Raw genomic sequence first — 5,835 nt, forward strand, 5'->3', positions numbered from 1 at the left:
GAGTCTTAGCCCACTGGGAGGCTGGGGCAGGATGACTGCCAGGGTTGAGCCCAGCCTGGACAACTCTGTGACATAGTGGGGCCGTCTCAAAATTGAAAGTAATTTACAAAGGGCCGGGATGTGCCTCAGCGCGAAGGCCCTGGGTTCAGTCCCTGGCACCAGCTGTAGTGGTCTGCATCTCCCCACTTGGTTCAGTGAGCTCAGGGCCGGGCACAGGGTCCGCTGGTGTGCACTGCCCACCACGCCCTCTTGCGCACTGGCTGTTACCTCCGTCCCGCTCTACTGCCACCTCAGTGAGTGGCCCTCGATCCTCCCACCTCCGGAAGGCCCGGCACTGGCGGCCAGGGCAGAATGCTGGGGTCCATGTGTCGGGCGGTGAGACTCGGCGCCCTGGGCACGATGATGCCGGAGGGAGAAACAAACTCGTGCTGACGTCACTGTGACTCTGGAGTTCTGGGTTCTAGCCACCAACTCGAATCCTACCAAACATGCTGTCCCCATGACTGGAGGGACCCAGCTGCCCCAACCATGGCCACTGTGGTCTGCTGCCATCCTGCCGGCAGGTGGTCTTGCCACACACCCCAAGTCTGTAGGACAGTCACTGTGACAGTCAGCATGGTGTGCCGGACCCTGATGCCTGGACTGGTTTTTTAAAAATTTGTGTGTGTGTGTGTGTGTGTGTGTGTGTTCTGAGACCTCATCTTGCTCCATCATCTATGCTGGTCCTAAACTTGTGACCCTCTTGCCTCAGCCTCCCAAATGCCAAGATTCTGGGCATGCGCCACTACACCTGGCAGCCAGACTGCCTGCCTCTTAACTGACTTTCGTGTGCTGACAGTTTTGAGAAACGCTGGTTTCCCTTGGCCCACACCTTCCTCCGGCCTCAGGCGTGGGGATCACCCTGGCTTGGGCCACCCAAAATGGGCCTCCCACGTGAGTCCTCCCAGCCCTCGCTGTGACCTGGCCCTGCCCGTGATGTCTGGACTCCTTTGAGCCACACGAACCAGGGGCAGAGAGGACATGAATGCCTTTGCAGCAAGCGTGGAAGCTGTGAGGGGAACCAGGACCCTAGGGAAGGAGCTGCTCCAGACCAGGACAAGCAGCACCCGTTGCTGGCACTGGGGAGCTGGCGGCACTCGTCTATCTGCACATGCAGGGCTCCGCCTCTCGGCCCCCACATCCAGCAGGGCAGGACCAGGAGCCTGGCACTGCCCCTGCACCGAGGCCTGAGGCCTGCTGGAGGCACTGCATGCCCGGGGCCCTGGAGGGACACGCTGGTATCCAAGGCCTGCCACGCTTGAGATCAGGGCTGCCTGGGCCAGTCTGGGCTTCAGTCCTAAGCTCTGCATGAAATCAGAATCCCACCAGGACATGTGACCTGTCTCTGCCAGGTGGGCCAGAGGCTCGGGGACCTGGTGACCCTGGACAGTCAGGACCGAGTGCAGATGTGAGCCAGCTCTCCTGCCACTGGGTCTGTGCCGAGACTTCAGCAGCAGACGGGGGCAGCCAGTGGATCCTGGAGGGACTGTGGGCACCCGCCATCCACGGCCGCCCTTTCCGGACTGCTCCGTCGCCGCCTCCCTGCATCCCAGTGTGGGTGCCGCTGACCTGCCCTGGGCCTTGGACCCAGGCGACACCCAGAGGATCCGGGCCCGCAGCAGGTGGTGCTCAAGGTCGCCCCCAGGTCAGGGCATCACCTCACTGCCCACGGAGCCAGGCCTGGGGCAAGCCCAAGCTCTTCGCAGCCTTGCTCGGACCGCCCCCAGCCTGTTCTGCTGGCTCCCTCTTCACACCCTGCCTCGAGAATCTCAAGAGGACTGGACTAACTGGAGATGTACTGTGCTGTCTGATGTAGTGGTTCCTGTTGTTTTTTACAAAATTGGCTTCAGTTATGTTGAATTATGTCTGCCGTCAGAGAAGCTGAGCCAGTAGGCGCTGGGAACGGATCTCTCAGCAGAAGGGGAACAGGACCAGTCCGCTGGTGCAGAGCTGGGCCGCGGCTCCATGATCCAATGGTGCCATTAAATTCCAGGAGAGCGGCTGCGGGTGGTGAAACAGCGACTGCTCCAGGCTGCTGGGGACGCGGGAGGGGTGAGGACACCAAGCAGGGCTGCTCCTGTTTGCTCCAGCTTGGTTCTTAACATTTCGAATGCATCTGATTTTGTATGTATCTGGATCTTTTTTTTCCCCCGGTACTGAGAATCGAACTCAAGACTTTGCCCTTGCCAGGCAGGCACAGGGCCACTGAACTACCTCCCTGGGCCTGTATCTGGATCTTTAAAAAAACTGATGAAATGAAACCTTCTGCCCCACCTCCTGAGGCTCCACCCACGAAGTTGTGGGCAGCGTCCACACCTGTGTCCAAGCCCAGCAAGTGCTGTCGTGACAACTCGCACCACGGGACAAAGCACACGCCCACACTGCCGTGGGCTCCCAGGTGACTGCCCCTTGCACTGCAGCACCAACTGCAGCATCACAGCTCTCCAGCAGTGCCCTGCGGCCAGCCCCGATGTGGGGCGCCCTGTCGCTACAAAGGCCTCCATGTTCCCGGCCTGGCCCACTGGGAGCCCTCTGCTCCCTCGCTGCCCTCGGCAGAGCCAGGAGGCGAGGAGCTGGGTGGGCAGCCTCGGTGGGGCTGGAGCCAGCAGCAGAGCCCAGGAGTGTTTGTGCCGAGGGCCAGGACCCAGGCCGGCAGCCATAGCCCAGCCCCGTGGTCCCCAAGTTCCCAACCGAGAAGCTTGCACGTGAGCTGCTTACGTCCTAGGCTGGGGCCATTTGGCTCTGCACATCTAAGGAGGAAGGCGCTGCTGCTCAGGGACTGCACATCCTGGCTGCTCTCCACTGTCCGGAGGCTGCTGCAGACACCAGAAGTCGGTGACTGACATAACGTTGGGTGGGCCTGGCCTCACCCTCACGTGTGCTGACCTGGGCCGAGGGCTGGGGACAGCGTGGGCCTCACCCGTGCGGCACCGGCTTCCGGGAAGTTGCCCAGTGGGGCTGTGCTCACCTGGAAAGCAGTGCCAGGTGCTTCCGTGCAGCTCTGCCTGAGGACGGCACAGGGCTGTGAGGGCCACTGGGCTGCAACAGGTGGCTGTGGGGACCCAGGACACGAGGCAGTGCATCTGCACTGCACTCATTGGCCATCCTAACAGTGGAGTCCCCGACAGGCGGGTGACGTGGGACAGGCAGTGCTGTGCCCCCCAGCTGTGCCTTCCCGAGTCCCTTGTGGCAGAGTTCTGGTGATGCCGGGCCGATTACGCTGTCCCTGAGTCCGAGTGGTGACGGCCTGTGTGGTGGCCTGTCCCGGGGGGGCGTACTGTGCTGCACCCTCGTGGACTCCAGGACAGGCCACAGCCCCCACCCGTGTCCTCTCCACTTCCCTTCCCAGCTGCGTGACCCTCCCTCAGTCCAGGTGTTCCTATCGCACTGCCCGTGGGTAGCCTGCCCGGCCCAGGGCACACGTGCTATCTGCAGCCGGCAGGTCCGTTCCCCATCTCACACCTGCTGACAGCCCGCTCGGGCAGGGAGTATCTTAGGGTGGCTGGGCAGCTCGCACACCCCCACGCCCGCTCCACAGGGTGGCTCTCCGGCCTGGGTCACCCCACTGTGGACCTGCCCAGTCCCAGTAGAGCCCGCTTCCAGATGGGCCTGCAGGGCGGAGCGGGCCTCGGGGGCCCCCTCTGCTTCCAGACTGGCCCTTGGCCCATCCTGCCCCTGGCGGGTCCTCACTTCAGACATGGCTGTCAGGGCCCGGGGTCCTCTCATGGGGTCGTGCCACCATGCCCACCAGTTCTCAGCGGGGCACGTCCTGTCCCAACCTGGCTGACACCCCCCACCCAGCCCCACTCTGCTCCTCAGGGCAAGTTTTCTGGATTCCGTTGCCTTCCTGGAAGGGCAGTCAGGAGTAATTCGGTGAGGGCTCCTGCCTTTCCTAGAACTTCTCCGAGGCTTGTGGACGTCACTGCCCCCAACACCCCCATCCAGTTTTCAAACTGTGCCCCATGGAACCTTGCATCCCTACACCATTCTAGGGGCTCACGAGCTACAAATGTGACTACCAAGATGTGACTCGCTCTTTTCATCATGGCGACAATGCCTTGATGATTCAGGGAAATGGCAGGAAAATCTGCTAGCACTTCAGCAGCAAGCTGCCCTGCTTATTCCAGTCTCCCTGTGCACAAAAAAAACCACACACACACAAAAAAACAAGAAGCCTCCTGATGCAGCAGCAGTGGCTTTACTGAACTCCAGGCCCAGGACACACCGTGTGACCAAGTGCAGTCTATGTGTGGGATTCCACAGGGCAATGGTCACCCCAGGCAAGCACTCCCGCGAATCTGCAGGAACTGCTTCCCTTTGACAGCATGACCTGGGCTGGGGATTTAGCTCCGTGGTGCCTGCCTGGCAAGCGCAAGGTCCCAGCTTCGATCCCTGTACTGGGAAAGAAACAGAAAAAGAAATGAAAGCACAACTGGCAAGTGGTGGCTAAGACCTGGGCACCTGGCAGTCAGCATTTGAAAAACACTCACCGAGAGAGGCCGGCACACTGAGGCCAAGCCAGTGACAAAAATGGAGCTTTCCAGCAAGATCTGCACTGCTGCAAGCCTGGACCCGCCAGCACGGACCCAACAGCCCCACCGTGGCTTCGTGAGCTCATAGCTGGTGAGCTGGTACTGAATGATGGCGCGCCTCAACATCTGGGCCTGCGCAGAACTCGCTCAGGGCTGCTCCCAATCAGCCCCCATCAGATGGGCGCAAAGGCCTAAGTACAAAGTGACTTTCAGGTCACCTGGGAATTCATTCAGTTCAGTGCTGTGGACGTTGACCCCGACAGCCACAGCAAATTGCAAACACTATTAACACCTGACTGCCTGCCTTTACCACTTTCTGCCTGCACGAGGCGACTCTGCTACCTACTTTCACATCTTCTCAACTGCATTCCCAGGCATCTCACGAGTTCAGCGCTACTCTAAATAGACTTTCCTTCTTATTCCAACTGTGTGCTCTACACAAGAAGACAAGCTCAGGAAAGGGTCTTCAGCCAAAGCACCTGCATGCCAGCGAACCCCTCCGAGTCCAAGGAAAACCAAAGCACTCTCCCACACCCACGAGTCGCGTGCCCTCGGCCAGCATCCTCTCCCTGCAGGCTGCGGTAGTAGCACCTGTTGTCCCCACCCCTCCTCACAGCTTTCTTCCGGTCTCTAGCTAGGACCGGGTACGCCGGGGACTGCTCTGCCATAGCCCAGCTCTGTGCCAGCCCCGGCGGAAGTGTGGATGCTGCCCCACTACAGACTTAGACCGTCGTAAGTTTAGCAAGGGCCAGACTAGATGCTTCGCTCTGTACTGCACTGTAAGAGATCCACTTCGCGCTTCCCAGCAGGCACTGACTGGCAAGAGGGCTCCGGTCAGGTCCAGCGCCATCCAAGCAGACCTGGGTTCCTCTCCTGCTCAGCCTCCGAGTGGGGCAGTGGCCACTGGGACCCATCCAGTAGACACGTTTCCTGGGGCCCAGTCTGGGTTCCGGGCACGAGTGACACACGACACACCCGCGCCTGCTGCTCTCCGTGAGACTGACATTTCGGCGCCAGACGCTCCCTCGGGCTGGCCTGGGCTTCACAAGAACACACTTTAAGTAACATGCAGGCCGCCAGAGGGCAACTCTTGCCATTTTCTAAGTGTAAGTTACTCCTGAAAAGGCTTACAATCTCTTCAATATCTGTAAACCAAGTCAGCTGGGACGGCTGCGTGCTGTCTGTTAGAGTGAGCAGGCGGACGCCACAGCAGATGTGCGGCCCACCCGCCCGCCCGCCCGGAGAGACTCACTCCAGCCACAAC

Source organism: Heterocephalus glaber, unplaced genomic scaffold (genome assembly GCF_053883595.1).
Source record: "Heterocephalus glaber isolate CG9 unplaced genomic scaffold, H.glaber_assembly_v1.0 deba00001579, whole genome shotgun sequence".
NCBI classification, from domain to species: domain Eukaryota; kingdom Metazoa; phylum Chordata; class Mammalia; order Rodentia; family Bathyergidae; genus Heterocephalus; species Heterocephalus glaber.